Source organism: Bos mutus, chromosome 14, assembly GCF_027580195.1.
Source record: "Bos mutus isolate GX-2022 chromosome 14, NWIPB_WYAK_1.1, whole genome shotgun sequence".
Lineage (NCBI taxonomy): Eukaryota > Metazoa > Chordata > Mammalia > Artiodactyla > Bovidae > Bos > Bos mutus.
Window position 1 is genome coordinate 18,431,529 of NC_091630.1, and position 19,064 is coordinate 18,450,592.

General features: G+C 41.3%; 1 non-coding gene across 1 annotated transcript; it reads right to left on the reverse strand.

Annotated features, from left to right (window-relative positions):
• Positions 1–5,486: 5,486 nt before the first annotated feature.
• On the reverse strand, positions 5,487–5,558 carry TRNAY-AUA (transfer RNA tyrosine (anticodon AUA)). The gene has a single exon. It is a non-coding gene; the product is annotated as a tRNA-Tyr (tRNA).
• Between the last annotated feature and the right edge of the window lie 13,506 nt (positions 5,559–19,064).

A 19,064-nucleotide genomic window follows, 5' to 3' on the forward strand; every position in this document is an offset into this window, starting at 1 on the left:
TCTGGAATTCCCTTGCTTTTTCTAGGACCCAACAGATGTTGGCAGTTGGATCTCTGGTTCTTCTGCCTTTTCTAAATCCAGCTTGTATATCTTGAAGTTTTCTGTTCACATACTTTTAAAGCCTAGCTTGAAGGAATTTGAGCATTACCTTGCTAGTATGAGAAATGAGTACAATTGTGCAGTAGTTTGAACATTCTTTGCCGTTGCCCTTCTTTGGGATTGGAATGAAAACTGACCTTTTCCAGTCCTGTGGCCAGGACTGCTGAGGTTTTCAAATTTTCTGGCATATTGAGTGCAGCACTCTAACAGCATCATCTTTCAGGATTTGAAATAACTCAGCTGGAATTCCATCACCTCCACTAGCTTTGTTTATAGTAATGCTTCCTAAGGCCCACTTGACTTCACACTCCAGGATGTCTGGCTCTAGGTGAGTGATCACACCACTGTGGTTATCCAAGTCATTAAGACCTTTTCTGTACAGTTCTTCTGTGTACTCTTGCCACCTCTTCTTAATATCTTCTGGCTCTGTTAGGTCCACACCATTTCTGTTCTTTATTGTGCCCATCTTTGGGTGAATGTTCCTTTGGTATCTCTAATTTTCCTGAAGAGACTGCTAGTCTGTCTGTAACAGGAGGGAAAGGGGCAGGGCACAACTTTTGAAAGAATGACATAGCCCAGGGATACAACATAAACAGATTAGAATCAAATGGGTCCAAGATGGCTTTAACATGAAGTGAAGTGAAGTCGCTCAGTTGTGTCCGACTCTTTGCAACCCCATGGACTGTAGCCCGCTAGGCTCCTCTTTCCATGGGATTCTCCAGGCAAGAATACTGGAGTGGGTTACCATTTCCTTCTCCAGGGGATCTTTCCAATCCAGGGATCGAACCCAGGTCTCCTGCATTGGAGGCAGACACTTTAACCTCTGAGCCACCAGGGAAGCCCTGGAAGATGGCTTTAACTAGACCTTAATCTTCAATCAACAAGCTAAATGACACACTCAGAGGAACCATGACAGTTCCAAGGCACTGTCAAAAGACCAAGGAGTAGGAAGTGGCCCAATTCCTGGAAATCTTCATCCTTCCCCCAAAATAGTTGGAATAATTCTCCCACTCATTAACATATGATATTACCCAAACCATAAAAATTAGCCATGCTACATGGCTCACACTCTGTATGTAGAGTGTGCTTCTCTCTGAATCTAAATAAATTCATTTCTTTAGATTTTCCTATTACTTTGTCTCTCACTGAATTCTTTCTGCAATGAGACATCAAGAACCTGAGCTTCATTAGGTCCTGAAACCAGGTAGCGTGGGTTTGCCTGGGTTCCAGTCCCAGCCAGGTGGTTTCAAGTCCCATTCTGAGGTAAATAGGTTTATTTCCCATTTTATCCTGTTCCTCTATTTCTTTGCATTGTTTACTTAAGAAGGCTTATCTCTATTTGCTATACTTTGGACTCTGCATTCAGATGGATATATCTTTCCTTTTCTCCTTTGCCTTTCGCTTATCTTCTTTTCTCAGCTATTTTAAAGGCCTCCTCAGACAACCATTTGCCTTGCTGCATTTCTTTTTCTTAGGTATGGTTTTGATCACTGCCTCCTGTACAATGTTCCAAACCTCTGTCCATAGTTCTTCAGGCCCTCTGTGTATCAGATCTAATCCCTTGAACCTCTTTGTCACTTCCACTGTATAACCATAAGGGATTTGATTTAGGTCATATCTGAATGGCCTAGTGATTTTCCCTACTTTCTTTAATTCAAGTCTGAATTTTGCAATTACAGAACTTCCACAGGACTGGGGAAACAGACTATTTGAGGGCATAAACAAAACGTTGTGCACACCAGGGCCCAGGAGAAAGGAGTTAGAGACGGAGCCAGACTTGCCTGTGAGTGTTTGGGTGTCTTTGGTAGAGGCATGGGTCAACAATGCCCTGCTTCAGGGTCAGTGCGGGGTCAGGGGCACTGAAAGCAGCTGTCCTGGGAGGCACAGCTGGCATAAGTCCTTTTGGAGGAGGTTGCCATTACCCCTACTATAGTTTGGCCTCAAGTCAAACCACAGGGAAGTAAAACAGCCTCACCAATCAGCAGAAAATTGGATTAAAGATTTACTGAGCATGGTCTTGCCCACCAGAGTAAGACCCAGTTTTCCCCACAGTTAGTCCCTCCCATCAGAAAGGTTGCACAAGCCTCTTATCCTCATCCATCAGAGGGCAGACAGAATGAAAACCACAATCACAGAAGGGACAGGATAAAATCCGAGAAAAACAACTGAATAAAATGGAGATAGGTAGCCTTCCAGAGAAAGAATTCAGACTAATGATAGTGAAGATGATCCAGGATCTTGGGAAAACAATGGTGAAGATGCAAGAGTGAGTGTAGTAAGTGAAGTCGCTCACTCGTGTCCAACGAGCAACCCCGTGGACTGTAGCCCACCACGCTCCTCTGTCCATGGGATTTCCCAGGCAAGAGTACTGGAGTGGGTTGCCATTTCCTTCTCCAGAGGATCTTCCTGACCCAGGGATTGAACCCAGGTCTCCCGCATTGTAAGCAAGACGCTTTACTGTCTGAGCCACCAGGGAAGTCCGAAGATGCAAGAAATGTTTACCAAATACCTACAAGAATTAAAGGACAAACAAACAGTGATGAATAATACACTAGAAGGAAACAATAGCAGAATAACTGAAGCAGAAGAATGGATAAATAACCTGGAGGACAGATGGTGGAAATCACTGCCACAGAACAGAGTATAGAAAAAAGAATGAAAAGATATGAGGACAGCCTAAGAGACCTCTGGGACAATATTAAAGACACCAATATTCATATTATAAGGATCCAGGAGAAGAGAGAGAGTAAGGACCTGTGAAAATATTTGAAGGGATAATAACTGAAAACTTCCTTAACATGGGAAAGAAAATAGTCAATCAAGTCCAGGAAGCACAGAGAGTCCCAGGCAGGATAAACCCAAGGAGGAACACACTGAGACACATAGTAATCACACTGACAAGAATTAAAGGTAAAAATAAAATATTAAAAGCAGTAGGGGAAAAAAATGACAAAAAATATACAAGGGAAGTCCCATCAGGCTGATTTCTCAAGGGAAACTACAAGCCAGAAGGAAGTGGCATGATACATTTAAAGTGATGAAAGAGAAGAACCTACAACCAAGAATACTTTACCCAGTAAGACTCTCATTCAAATTTGGTGGAGAAATCAAAAGCTTTCCAGACAAGCAAAAGTTAAGAGAATTCAGCACCATGAAACCAGCTTTACAACAAATGCTAAAGGAATTTCTCTAGGCAGGAAACACAAAAGAAGGAAAAGTTTTACAGAAAATAAACTCAAAACAATTAAGAAAACAGTAATAGGATCATATATATCTTAAATGTAAATGGATTAAATGCAGCAACCAAAAGACATAGACTGGCTGGGAGGATGAAAACATGAGCATGCATGCTCTTCCACTTACCACTGCACTCTGCTTGATCCCCCGAAATTGTATGTAATTATTTTATATTGTTAAGTTAATCATGTTCCCATTATGGTTTGCAATTGCAATTATCTTTTATTTTTTGTCTGGCTATTGATTGTGAAAACTGATAAACATCTTTCATATTGTGATTATGTACCTGTTATTCACTTAACACCATTGTATATGGTTGGTCAAAGAAATATAATAGAACTCTATATCAGTGGCCACAGGACTGGAAAAGGTCAGTTTTCATTCCAATCCCAAAGAAAGGGAATGCCAAAGAATGCTCAAACTACCGCACAACTGCACTCATCTCACACGCTAGTAAAGTAATGCTCAAAATTCTCCAAGCTAGGCTTCAGCAATATGTGAACCGTGAACTTCCTGATGTTCAAGCTGGTTTTAGAAAAGGCAGAGGAACCAGAAATCAAATTGCAAACATCTGCTGGATCATGGAAAAAGCAAGAGAGTTCCAGAAAAACATCTATTTCTGCTTTATTGACTATGCCAAAGCCTTTGACTGTGTGGATCACAATCAACTGTGGAAAATTCTGAAAGAGATGGAAATACCAGACCATCTGACCTGCCTCTTGAGAAATTTGTATGCAGGTCAGGAAGCAAGAGTTAGAACTGGACATGGAACAACAGACTGGTTCCAAATAGGAAAAGGAGTATGTCAAGGCTGTATATTGTCACCCTGTTTATTTAACTTCTATGCAGAGTACATCATGAGAAACGCTGGACTGGAAGAAACACAAGCTGGAATCAAGATTGCCGGGAGAAATAACAATAACCTCAGATATGCAGATGACACCACCCTTATGGCAGAAAGTGAAGAGGAACTCAAAAGCCTCTTGATGAAAGTGAAAGTGGAGAGTGAAAAAGTGGGCTTAAAGCTCAACATTCAGAAAACGAAGATCATGGCATCCAGTCCCATCACTTCATGGGAAATAGATGGGGAAACAGTGGAAACAGTGTCAGATTTTATTTTGGGGGGATCCAAAATCACTGCAGATGGTGACTGCAGCCATGAAATTAAAAGACGCTTACTCCTTGGAAGGAAAGTTATGACCAACCTAGATAGCGTATTCAAAAGCAGAGACATTTGCCAACAAAGATTCATCTAGTCAAGGCTATGGTTTTTCCTGTGGTCATGTATGGATGTGAGAGTTGGACTGTGAAGAAGGCTGAGCGCCGAAGAGTTGATGCTTTTGAACTATGGTGTTTGAGAAGACTCTTGAGAGTCCCTTGGACTGCAAGGAGATCCAACCAGTTCATTCTGAAGGAGATCAGCCCTGGGATTTCTTTGGAAGGACTGATGCTAAAGCTGAAACTCCAGTACTTTGGCCACCTCATGCCAAGAGTTGACTCATTGGAAAAGACTCTGATGCTGGGAGGGATTGGGGGCAAGAGGAGAAGGGGATGACAGAGGATGAGATGGCTGGATGGCATCACTGACTCGATGGACGTGAGTCTGGGTGAACTCCGGGAGATGGTGATGGACAGGGAGGCCTGGCGTGCTGTGATTCACGGGGTCATAAAGAGTCAGACACGACTGAGCGACTGATCTGATCTGATCTGATATCACCAAAACTATGATTTAATAGGAAAACCTGTAATCACTTTTTAAAGCCCAGATGCATATCAGAATTATCTTGAATTTTTTGAAAAATACCAAAGCCCAGGTATTGCTTTTTTTTCCTCCAGAGCTCCAGATAGGTCTCTAATGAACAGCCATGTTTAAAAACAGTGGGGTATATGATGATCTTTTATTTTTATCAGGTTTGTTTCACTTTTTGTATTTCATATTCAGTGCTCTCATTTCATTTAGTTTATGTTTTCTAATTTCTCCATCTCTTCTTTTTTCTGATATTCTCAAGGCTTTATCAAGCCTTGAGAAGTCACTCAGTTGTGTCCGACTTTTTCGACCCCATTGACTGTAGCCTACCAGCCTCCTCCATCCTTGGGATTTTCCAGACAAGAATATTGGAGTGGGGTGCCATTTCCTTCTCCAGGAGATCTTCCCCACCCAGGGATCGAACCTAGGTCTCCTGTATTATAGACAGACGCTTTACCGTCTGAGCCACCAGGGAAGTCATACATGTAATATATATATTTTAGAAAACTTACGTATTTTTGCCTAACTAAAAATTTTATTATATTTTGATTCCACTTGTTTGACTTCATATGAATAGAATGCTAGGTTTATAATTAAAAAATAGATCTGCATCAAGCAACAAAGGTTTACTGTATAGCACAGGGAGCTATAGTAAATATCTTGTAATAACATATCAGTTTAGTTCAGTTCAGTCGCTCAGTCGTGTCCGACTCTTTGCGACCCCATGAATTGCAGCACGCCAGGCCTCCCTGTCCATCACCAACTCCCAGAGTTCACTGAGACTCATGTCCATCGAGTCAGTGATGCCATCCAGCCATCTCATTCTCTGTCATCCCCTTCTCCTCCTGCCCCCAATCCCTCCCAGCATCAGAGTCTTTTCCAATGAGTCAAGTCTTCACATGAGGTGGCCAAAGTACTGGAGTTTCAGCTTTAGCATCATTCCTTCCAAAGAAATCCCAGGACTGATCTCCTTCAGAATGGACTGGTTGGATCTCCTTGCAGTCCAAGGGACTCTCAAGAGTCTTCTCCAACACAACAGTTCAAAAGCATCAACTCTTCGGAGCTCAGCCTTCTTCACAATCCAACTCTCACATGCATACACGACCACATGAAAAACCATTGCCTTGACTAGACAGACCTTTGTTGGCAAAAAAATAACATATGTGCATATATATAACTCAATCATCTTGCTGTGCATCTGAAGCATTGTAAGTGAACTATAATGAAATATATATTAAGAGAAAAAAAATCCTAATTTCTCAAGAGGAAAAAGTGAGAAGCTGAAAGTCACTTCATCCAAGAACTCAGAAGTGTCAGTCATCTGCCTACTGAAGCAGTCAGATGGACCAAAAGGAAAGAACCAGACCCTACACTGGTGAGTATAATATAAAAATGCAAAATGAAGACTTACTGAGTGGCAAAACAATTGGTGTTGACATCCTTAGTGAGATGTATTCAAAGAGAAAAGCAAAGAAAATTCAAATGTTATGTAGTAGTTTCACTCTTTGTATTACTGTTTTATGCTTAAAAGAAATAAAGAAAATTAGTGATTATTAGTGATAAAAGAATTAGTGATTATAGTAACTTTGTTAGGAAGCCAATATTTTTACTTAGAGTGATAATGTTTCACTGAATTATTAAAGAAATATAATTTGGATGAAGAATTAAAAAATGGAGGTAGGCATACTTCAATGTGAGGCTAAGTTAGAAACATTAATATAAACTAACCACTAAACCATTCAGGTATGACCTAAATCAAATCCCTTATGATTATACAGTGGAAGTGAGAAATAGATTTAAGGGCCTAGATCTGATAGATAGAGTGTCTGATGAACTATGGAATGAGGTTCGTAACATTGTACAGGAAACAGGGACCAAGACAATCCCCAAGAAAAAGAAATGCAAAAAAGCAAAATGGCTGTCTGGGGAGGCCTTACAAATAGCTGTGAAAAGAAGAGAAGTGAAAAGCAAAGGAGAAAAGGAAAGATATAAGCATCTGAATGCAGAGTTCCAAAGAATAGCAAGAAGAGATAAGAAAGCCTTCTTCAGCGATCAATGCAAAGAAATAAGGGAAAACAACAGAATGGGAAAGACTAGGGATCTCTTCAAGAAAATCAGAGATACCAAAGGAACATTTCATGCAAAGATGGGCTCGATAAAGGACAGAAATGGTATGGACCTAACAGAAGCAGAAGATATTAAGAAGAGGTGGCAAGAATACACAGAAGAACTGTACGAAAAAGATCTTCATGATCCAGATAATCACAATGGTGTGATCACTGACCTAGAGCCAGACATCCTGGAATGTGAAGTCAAGTGGGCCTTAGAAAGCATCACTACGAACAAAGCTAGTGGAGGTGATAGAATTCCAGTTGAGCTATTTCAAATCCTGAAAGACGATGCTGTGAAAGTGCTGCACTCAATATGCCAGCAAATTTGGAAAACTCAGCAGTGGCCACAGTACTGGAAAAGGTCAGTTTTCATTCCAATCCCAAAGAAAGGCAATGCCAAAGAATGCTCAAACTACCGCACAATTGCACTCATCTCATATGCTAGTAAAGTAATGCTCAAAATTCTCCAAGCCAGGCTTCAGCAATATGTGAACTGTGAACTTCCTGATGTTCAAGCTGGTTTTAGAAAAGAAAGAGGAACCAGAGATCAAATTGCAAACATCCACTGGATCATGGAAAAAGCAAGAGAGTTCCAGAAAAACATCTATTTCTTTGACTATGCCAAAGGCTTTGACTGTGTGGATCACAATCAACTGTGGAAAATTTTGAAAGAGATGGAAATACCAGACCACCTGATCTGCCTCTTGAGAAATTTGTATGCAGGTCAGGAAGCAAGAGTTAGAACTGGACATGAAACAACAGACTGGTTCCAAATGGGAAAAGTAGTACGTCAAGGCTGTATATTGTCACCCTGTTTATTTAACTTCTATGCAGAGTACATCATGAGAAACGCTGGACTGGAAGAAACACAAGCTGGAATCAAGATTGCCAGGAGAAATATCAATAACCTCAGATATGCAGATGACACCACCCTTATGGCAGAAAGTGAAGAGGAACTAAAAAGCCTCTTGATGAAAGTGAAAGTGGAGAGTGAAAAAGTGGGCTTAAAGCTCAACATTCAGAAAATGAAGATCATGGCATCCGGTCCCATCACTTCATGGGAAATAGATGGGGAAACAGTGGAAACAGTGTCAGACTTTATTTTGGGGGGATCCAAAATCACTGCAGATGGTGACTGCAGCCATGAAATTAAAAGACGCTTACTCCTTGGAAGGAAAGTTATGACCAACCTAGATAGCATATTCAAAAGCAGAGGCGTTACTTTGCCAACAAAGGTTCATCTAGTCAAGGCTATGGTTTTTCCTGTGGTCATGTATGGATGTGAGAGTTGGACTGTGAAGAAGGCTGAGAGCCAAAGAATTGATGCTTTTGAACTGTGTTGTTGGAGAAGACTCTTGAGAGTCCCTTGGACTACAAGGAGATCCAACCAGTCCATTCTAAAGGAGATCGGCCCTGGGATTTCTTTGGAAGGAATGATGCTAAAGCTGAAACTCCAGTACTTTGGCCACCTCATGGGAAGAGTTGACTCATTGGAAAAGACTCTGATGCTGAGAGGGATTTGGGGCAAGAGGAGAAGGGGACGACAGAGGATGAGATGGCTGGATGGCATAACTGACTCAATGGACATGAGTCTCAGTTAACCCCGGGAGTTGGTAATGGACAGGGAGGCCTGGCGGGCTGCGATTCATGGGGTCACAAAGAGTCGGACACAACTGAGTGACTGATCTGATCTGATCTGATCTGAATGCCATTTAATAAAACATATCTTTTCCAGCTCTGTTCAATTAAATGGTCAAGGAACAGTATTTTTCCACCATCATGAGACTGATGCTATGCACTCCTAATTTCTGAAAGTTGGGGTCTGATGCTATTTTACACTTAAAGAAAACAACATGCTTAAGAAAACTGACTGATTCAAGCCTGGGCCTGGGAAGGCACAGGTGAGCCTTGAAACATTTTATTGGTCAGTAATAATGGTATTGCATGGAAGAACACAGAAGCCAATTTAAAGGGACACTCATGACTAACTAACTCCATCAATTGGAGTATCAAAAGAAAATGATGACTATAGTCAGTTAAAATGTGTTAATCTGTGAAAAGCTGTGGTCATAAATGATAGCAAAAATGTACCAGGGGAAAAAACTAAGAACACAGGAGAATGAAGAGGAGGCAGGATAGGAGACCACCAAAAGAGGGAAACCCAGTCATGTAGAAACTTGTCCCAAACCCCTCTGAGTTGTCAACCACGCACATATGTGAATGAGTTATTAAAATCTGAACTGAGATATAAATGGCACTCAACACAGGCATTATACTGTTTGCAATTTGACTTTAAACAAGTTAATTGGCCACTAAAGCAAACAATTCAATACCTTTTGTGCTGTGCTGTGCTTGGTCGCTCGGTTGTGTCCAACTCCTTGTGACCCCATGTACATGACCCACCAGGCTCCTTTGTCCATGGGGATTCTCCAGGCAAGAATAATGGAGTGGGTTGCCATGCCCTCCTCCAGGGGATCTTCCCAACCCAAGGATCGAATCCAGGTCTCCCGCATTGCAGGTGGATTCTTTATTGCCTGAGTCATCAGGGAAGCCCAAGAATATTGCAGTGGGTAGCCTATCCCTTCTCCAGGGGATCTTCCCCACCCAGGAATTGAACCAGGGTCTCCTGCTTTACAGGTGGATTCTTTACCAGCTGAGCTACCAGGAAAGCCCACCTTTTAGGAATATATTTAAAAAAAAAAATTGGAGTTTCTGTAACATAACATTTAAACTGTCCAGGTTACAATCCAGTATTATGTGATATATGAAGTACCAGAAAAATGTGACACATTCTCAAGATAAAAGATAAAAAATAAATAAGTGATAGCAAAAATGAGAAAAGTTGGTAAATTGTACTAAAGAAGTTGAACATAATTAAATCTCATTAGTCACCCTTATCATGTTAGCACTACTGACTCATTTATTGAATCAGTGCAGAATATCAAATTCAGTAAATATCAAGTATGTTAGTTTTACTTAATCTAAATTTACATTTAGGAAAATAATTTTTAACTCTCAGGCCATAACTGTCAGTGTCTATACTAGTGCAAACTGATTTTTTTGTGGTGACAAAATTATATCCCTGCCTGCCTTAGAAATCTAGTGGTGCAAGTTTTGATTGTACCTCAAAGTACCATTCTAGTGAGTCATCTTGGGGAAATTAGCATTGGAATATATTTGAACTACTGTACTCCTGAGTCTCTATGTATTAATCAGCAAGATTAAGTCTTGAGAGCTAGATCAGACCCCTGGTGGTATTTTGCATAAGGCTATAGAGCAGACTACCTGAAAGAATTTTCCATGCTATGGAAATGTTCTGTATCAGTGCTGTCCAGTATGGTAGACATTGCACATGCAGCTAAAGGCTATTAAGCCTTGAAATGTGGCTGGTCTGACCAAGAAATGGAATTTTAAATTAAATTTAATTTGCTTAAAGTTAAAATTAAATAGACATATGGCTTGCAACTACTGTACTGAATAGCACAGGTCCAGATTTTAAGCTTCTTTTTAATTACATAAAATACCTTTAAATTTACTCAGAAATGCAAATTCATTCTCATCAATTTGGGACATTGTTCATTTCCTTTAAGATAAAGTATCTATATTGAAAAAAAATTAGGATTAAACTTTTTTTTTTGAGAAACTAACAACATTATTAATCAGCTAAACTTTGATAAAAATTTTTTTGAAAAGGTAACATGTTTACATTATTTAAAACATTAAAAAACAATTTTTTTTAAGTATACAGTAAGAATTCTCTCCCGTTCTCTTCCCCAGCTACCCAGGTCTCTTCACTATCGGTGTGACTAATGCTATCAATTTCTTATGGATCCTATGCATATACAAGGACACCTTTGTTTTGCACAAGGCTTTTTTTCCCTAACATTGTTTAGGGATATTTCATATTAGTACATCAGCAGTCTCCTTTGTTATGACTGCATAGCCGTAAATCTGTTTTAAAGGATCCCTGAAGGTGGCCTCTCTGTTGATGAGATGGCTTGCATTTGGAATGTGAAGAATCTTAATTTCACAAGACGGGTAAGGCTGACAGCAGGTAGAACCTACGGCAACCATCGCATAGCACAGACATAGTATAGCCAGCTCATCCATCCTTATGGAGGAGGCCCACATTTTAAAATGCCCAGACATTTTTCTTCTAAACTTGTATTTTGAACCAAATCATGCTAAGTTTTGTGAAGTGGCCCAAGATATTTATAAACTGACTATGATTTTTTTTAAATAGTATGATTATGATTTCAATAATATGCAAGCCGTGTTAGCAGCTTTCCATTACATGTAGAATAAAATCCAAACTCCTCACAGAGACCCACTGGGCTTTGCATGATCTGACTCCAGATGTTTTTATCACTAGGCTCCAATCACATACGCCTCTTAACACAGGCCAGCCTCTTCCTGCTTCAGAGCCTTTGCACTCACTCTGGCATGCTCTTTTCTGGGCTCTTTCTGTCACTCTCCACTTCATCCTCCAGTCTCAGCTTAAATGTCACAGCCTTCTTGATGCCTTTTTTGAATGTGCCATCTACAGGACCCCCTTGCAGTTGTCCCCTCACCACTGCATTCTTTGTAGCCCTTGTTATAATCTGCAATTATTTTATTTACATGTCCTCTCTTTCCCATTGGAATGTAAGATCCCTGAGAACAGGAACTTGAACTCTCTTCACCAGGGTAACTCTAGGACCTAAAACAGTGCTTGGTATACAGTTGGGGGACAATTAATATTTGCTAAAACAAAAAAAAATGTTGAATGAGCAAATATTGAATTCATTTCAAATATAGTGCCCAGAACCTGAGAGAATTTGGTCAAGTGCCATGCCTTTCAAATTGTCCCACATAATTGAATAAACACAGTAAATTACTCTAAAAATAAGCTGTTTGTGTATGAGGACTTTGATTCTATTAACATCTATCTGGAGTCCTATTTACTTCTTTTTTAAGTCAGAGATGTTCAGTATGTTTGAATCACTAAATCTACTTGCATCAGCTATGACATGCCTTCTATGAAGTGATGCTGCTTATGACATAATGGTTCATGCTCTTCATCTCATAATCTTTTTGAGTCATTAGGTCAACACGTATTGGTCATTATGTTAACATTTATTAGTCACATGCTTACCTTGCATCATTACTGAAAAACATACATTTACATGGTGCTTTAAGGCACAGTGTCCTGTAGAAAGCACACCAGCAAATTAGCTTGACAAAAAGAGAGGGGGCTTCATGAAGAAATAATGAAGCTGAGATGAGGAATACTCCTAGATGACAGAAGACCTTAGATGTCAAGCGGAGCTTAGATTTTATTCGACAGACACTGGGGAGTTGGTAAAAGCTCATGCAAATAAACATTAGGGATGAAAACAAAGTTTGATGGCTCTTCTGGCAGCTCCGTGTAGAACGAATTGCAGCAGGGGAGACTGACCAAGGCTGGTGCAGTAATCCTGGTGCAGGGTTACATGGTCATAGACTGTGGTGATGACAGAAAATGGGAAGGAAAGTGGACCTTGCAAAGAAAGGCCCATCAGGACTAGGTGATGAATTTAGAGTGAGGGAGGACAGAATAGAATGAAAACTGGCTACAAGGTTTCCAGTCTATTGACTTGGACTGACTGTGGTGCAATAATGTGTGATTTCTACAGGGAAGGCTTTAACTGAGGCCAGGAGTAGAGAGCTGGGTATAAAAAAGCACGAGCTAAGTTTTTAAAATACAAAGTTGAAGGTGGTGCAGGATATTTAGTTGAAGGCAATAGAGAATCAAGTCTGGAAAGAAGGTGAGACATCAAAATTTATACTGTGTCATTTTTATCAATTTCTGTCTCTCTTTCTCAAACTATACACTCACTGCCTACTTACATAGCCTCAGATGCTCCTTTCTCAGCAATTCACTACTCAGAAGAATCTACATTTATGAATTTGTATATTTCCTTATGAACTTTCTCCATGGTAGCATAAAAGAAATAGAAGAAAGGATTTAAAAAATGCATTAAACTTTTCACCCTGAAACATTTATTAAGAAGTTACTTTGGATTTTAAAAATTCATTACTTTTAAATTCCAAATTTGTGCTTCAGCTTTACATTAAGTATACCCATTTATTATTCTATTTATAAATCTAATAAACTGATGTCTGATCTATTTGGTTAATCACTTTAAACTGCATTTGTTCATTTAATAATTTGTTTATTTTTTCAAACACATTAATTTTGTGATTAACCCAGCTTCCAAAATACTTAAGTAATTCTCATAAAACTAATAAATCAAACAAATAAATATGGTAAGTGGTATTCTTGCTTGGGAAATTCCATGGATAGGGGAGCCTGGCAGGCTACAGTCCATGGTGTCACCAAAGAGTTGGACACAACTTAGCAACTAAACAACAAGTTCTCTTAAAAATTTCAATATGGTGTATAAGTTTTTCAAAGATTTTTAACTTGATATCAAAAGTTGAAACTAATTAGTCAGTTACATACTTTAAATCAGCATTGCAAGGTTAATTTTCAGATACTTTATTAAACATTGTTGTTGTTTAGTCACTAAGTCATGTCTGACTCTTTGCAACCCTGTGAACTGCAGCACGCCAGGCTTCCCTATCCTTCACTATCTCCTGGAGTTTATTGGAGAGTTTATAAACTCATGTCCATTGGAGTCAGTGATGCCATCCTACCATCTCATCTTCCATTGCCCCCTTCCCCTCCTGCCTGCAATCTTTCCCAGCATCAGGGTCTTTTCCAGTGAGTTGGCTCTTCACATCCAGTGAGTTTGGCTCTTCACACAAACTCTTAAGGCCAAAGTATTGGAGCTTCAGCTTCAGCACCACTCCTTTTAATGAATCTATTAAAAATTCGAAGTATTTAAAACATCAAACAGGGAATTGCATGGTGGCCCAGTGTTTAGGATTCAGCTTTCACTGCTGGGGCTCAGGTTCAATCCCTGGATGGGGAACTGCTGCTGCTGCTAAGTTGCTTTAGTTGTGTCTGACTCTGTGCGACCCCATAGACGGCAGCCCACCAGGCTCCCCAGTCCCTGGGATTCTCCAGGCAAGAACACTGGAGTGGGGTGCCATCGCCTTCTCCGGGATGGGGAACTAAGATCCTATAATTTGCACAGTGTGGCCAAAAAATAAAAATAAAAAATTAGAAGCATTTAAAACACAGAGATTTCTTTAATAGAAAGGTACAACGCCATGAGGTTTGATTTCCTTCACTATCTCTGTTTAATTCTAAACCTTCTCAGGATTAAGAGATGCATTTTCAGTAAGAAAACAATTATGTTATCCCAAACAAATCCAGGAACACCTTCCCAAGAAATGTTTGGGTTTACCTTCTTAGCTAGGAGGTTTCTCTTCGGGAAGAGTGTCTCTTGGTCTCTGGGTGTTTAGTTGTTGGCCTCTCTCTTGGCATCCAAAATTAAAGGGGTCAGCGTTCTCTGTGAAAGTACAGTCAGCCAGATTCCAGTACCACACTTCCTTCCCAGCACCCTCAAGGCTGGTTCATTTCCTTCAGTATTCCAGCACACTCAGGAAGCCTCTGTGGCCCTAAACTCTGCCTGCAGGCCTGGGCTAGGCCTGGTCACCTGGATAGCCCACTGCAGTCTGAACTTCTCCATCCTTCTCCTTCTCTATCTCTTTAGTGGGGAGAAAAACTCTTAAGGTTAAAAGCAGTCAACAGAACCTCCTTTAGGAGAAAGAACTGTCTTCAGTTAATGAGCTGAATTTAGCAAAGCAATTTCTTAGGCTATTTTAATTGTCAAAAGGTAGTTCTGAGGGGATGGTAGGAAGAACTAGCTTGACATGATGAAGAATAAACTTTGAGTTCCAAAGGGAAGGGGAGAAAAATCAGAGTAAATGGGAGAGAGAGGAGCCTAACTCGAAGGAGAGGTGAAGGAGGTGGACAAGGCAGGTGGATGGAGTCTATGGGAGAAACCTGTGACAATTCCCTGGTGACAGAAATGCTGCCTTCAAGAGCAGGGGTGTGCAATGCTCACGACCGTTTGTTCTGCAGTGTTCCCCTCCTGTCAGGATCATAGTGGTATCTGATGAAAATTGATCTGACAGTGATGAGCTGTGGTTAGGCCAGAGCTAGGAGAGATTTGAGGTAGAGAGCAGCTGGGTGCTAATCACAGTTGTCCAGGAATTAAGATGTTAGCCACTGTGGTGTTGACAGCAATGAATGGATACAAAAGATGCAGGAGAGACTCAGGGATGTCAGTAAGAGTTGGAACCACAGCAAGAGAGAACAGTGAGACCAGGTCAGACAACCGGGGGCAGGATGGGCAAGAAGGAAAGTCAGCGCCAGCGCTTGTAGTGGCCATGTTGAATATGATACCCTGGGCCTTCTGGTGGAAGTTACCCCACAGCGTGATATTTAAAGCAGCATGAATGTTTCTGCGGGACTGAGTTTAGAGGAGAAAGAACACACTAAGTACCATAGGACCTTAGAGAGCTCTGTATATTATTCAGGGAGGTGGGGAAGGGGAAAGGGAGCCTTTGGGGGAAAAGAGAAAGAAACGCTATGAAAGAGAGGTGATCTTGGTTATTGCCAAATTGTAGAGACCTAAGGGCCTAGATCTGATAGATAGGGTGCCTGATGAACTATGGACTGAGGTTCGTGACATTGTACAGGAGACAGGGATCAAAACCATCCCCATGGAAAAGAAATGCAAAAAAGCAAAATGGCTGTCTGGGGAGGCCTTACAAATAGCTGTGAAAAGAAGAGAAGCAAAAAGCAAAGGAGAAAAGGAAAGATATAAGCATCTGAATGCAGAGTTCCAAAGAATAGCAAGAAGAGATAAGAAAGCCTTCCTCAGTGATCAATGCAAAGAAATAGAGGAAAACAACAGAATGGGAAAGACTAGAGATCTCTTCAAGAAAATTAGAGATACCAAGGGGACATTTCATGCAAAGATGGGCTCGATAAAGGACAGAAATGGTATGGACCTAACAGAAGCAGAAGATATTAAGAAGAGGTGGCAAGAATACACAGAAGAACTGTACAAAAAAGATCTTCATCTCCCAGATAATCACGATGGTGTGATCACTGACCTAGAGCCAGACATCCTGGAATGTGAAGTCAAGTGGGCCTTAGAAAGCATCACTACGAACAAAGCTAGTGGAGGTGATGGAATTCCAGTTGAGCTATTCCAAATCCTGGAAGATGATGCTGTGAAAGTGCTGCACTCAATATGCCAGCAAATTTGGAAAGCTCAGCAGTGGCCACAGGACTGGAAAAGGTCAGTTTTCATTCCAATCCCAAAGAAAGGCAATGCCAAAGAATGCTCAAACTACCGCACAATTGCACTCATCTCACACACTAGTAAAGTAATGCTCAAAATTCTCCAAGCCAGGCTTCAGCAATATGTGAACCGTGAACTTCCTGATGTTCAAGCTGGTTTTAGAAAAGGCAGAGGAACCAGAGATCAAATTGCAAACATCCACTGGATCATGGAAAAAGCAAGAGAGTTCCAGAAAAACATCTATTTCTTTGACTATGCCAAAGCCTTTGACTGTGTGGATCACAATCAACTGTGGAAAATTCTGAAAGAGATGGAATACCAGACCACCTGACCTGCCTCTTGAGAAATCTGTATGCAGGTCAGGAAGCAACAGTCAGAACTGGACATGGAACAACAGACTGGTTCCAAATAGGAAAAGTAGTACGTCAAGGCTGTATATTGTCACCCTGTTTATTAACTTCTATGCAGAGTACATCATGAGAAACGCTGGACTGGAAGAAACACAAGCTGGAATCAAGATTGCTGGGAGAAATATCAATAACCTCAGACATGCAGATGACACCACCCTTATGGCAGAAAGTGAAGAGGAACTCAAAAGCCTCTTGATGTGAAAGTGAAAGTGGAGAGTGAAAAAGTGGGCTTAAAGCTCAACATTCAGAAAACGAAGATCATGGCATCCGGTCCCATCACTTCATGGGAAATAGATGGGGAAACAGTGGAAACAGTGTCAGATTTTATTTTTGGGGGATCCAAAATCACTGCAGATGGTGACTGCAGCCATGAAATTAAAAGACGCTTACTCCTTGGAAGGAAAGTTATGACCAACCTAGATAGCATATTCAAAAGCAGAGACATCACTTTGCCAACAAAGGGTCATCTAGTCAAGGCTATGGTTTTTCCTGTGGTCATGTATGGATGTGAGAGTTGGACTGTGAAGAAGGCTGAGCGCCGAAGAATTGATGCTGTTGAACTGTGGTGTTGGAGAAGACTCTTGAGAGTCCCTTGGACTGCAAGGAGATCCAACCAGTCCATTCTGAAGGAGATCAGCCCTGGGATTTCTTTGGAGGGAATGATGCTGAAGCTGAAACTCCAGTACTTTGGCCACCTCATGCGAAAAGTTGACTCATTGGAAAAGACTCTGATGCCGGAAGGGATTTGGGGCAGGAGGAGAAGGGGATGACAGAGGATGAGATGGCTGGATGGCATCACTGACTTGATGGACGTGAGTCTGGGTGAACTCCGGGAGATGGTGATGGACAGGGAGGCCTGGCGTGCTGCGATTCATGGGGTCGCGATGAGTCGGACACGACTGAGCGACTGAACTGAACTGAACTGAAGAAATAAATGAACTTATTATGTCACTATGTATAGTTCAGTTTATGTAATTCATTTTAGTCCATTAGCCATGTAGTAAACCCCTTGAGTGTGTGGACCCATAGAAGACAGGTACATCAAACAAGAACCCTGAGGCTGGCCCAGGTAAAGCCACTTCTAAACATGAAGGGGGAATCCATCCAGAAAATAGGTCTGCCTGGATGTGGGTGGGGTGTGTGGGCCATGGGTTCATAGTTCTCCAATTTTGCTGCATATCACCCTTACCCTGATGGCCTGTTGACACAGATTACCAGGTCGCACTCCCAGGGTTTCTGAGAGGCCAGGAGAATCTGCATTTCTAACAAACTCCCAGTTGATTCTCTTGCTTCTGGTCTGGATTCCACTTGAGAACCACTGCGCTAGGTAGATGGGGGGATGGCGCTGGAGGTGTGAAAGCACACAAAGCCATGCTGCCTTTGGCTTTCTTCTCTGAAGGTTCCAAGGTCTGACCACTGAATTTCAATCACTTTCTCTAAAGTCTTTTCACCACAACCGTAGAGGCAACTTCTCACTCTAAAGCATTGTTTAAAAGGCCATTGCTGGCACTTCCCTGATAGTCCAGTGGCTAAGACTCCTTATTCTCAATACAGGGGACCTGGGTTCAGTCCCTGGTCAGGGAACTGGATCCCACACGCTGCAACTAAGTGTTCGAATGCTGCAACAAAGACCTCGCATGCCCCAGCTAAGACAGGGTGTGGTGGTGGTGGTGGTGGTTTAGTCACTAAGTCCTGTCTGACTCTTGCGATCCCATGGACTGTAGCCCACCAGGTTCCTCTGTCCATGGGATTCTCCAGGCAAGAATACTGGAGTGGGTTGGCATTTCCTTCTCCAGGGGATCTTCCTGACCCAGGAATCGAACCCTGATCTCCTGCATTGCAGGCAGCTTCTTTACTAACTGAGCTACAAGGGAAGTCCAAGACAGGGTGTAGCCAAATAAATAAACAAATATTTTTTTTTAAAAAAAGAAGGCTGTTGCTTTTAGAAACTGGAATGGAAGTGGCAGAGGGGAATCAATCCTTACACCTCTCTCCATTGCCCTCACCCCCTCACGGCTGCCTCCCCTGCAAGGCCCTGGCCCCTGTTTCTGACAATGAGGAAATGAGCGTTAAATGTTAAAGTTTCTAGTTTCTATCTGGCTGCTACTTGATGGAGGCCTCTCTGGCTCCTACAGAGAGGCCTCCATCAAGTACCTGGAAATAAGGTTGAGTTCTTTTTTTTTTTGATGTAATTTATTTTTGCCTGTTTTTTTTT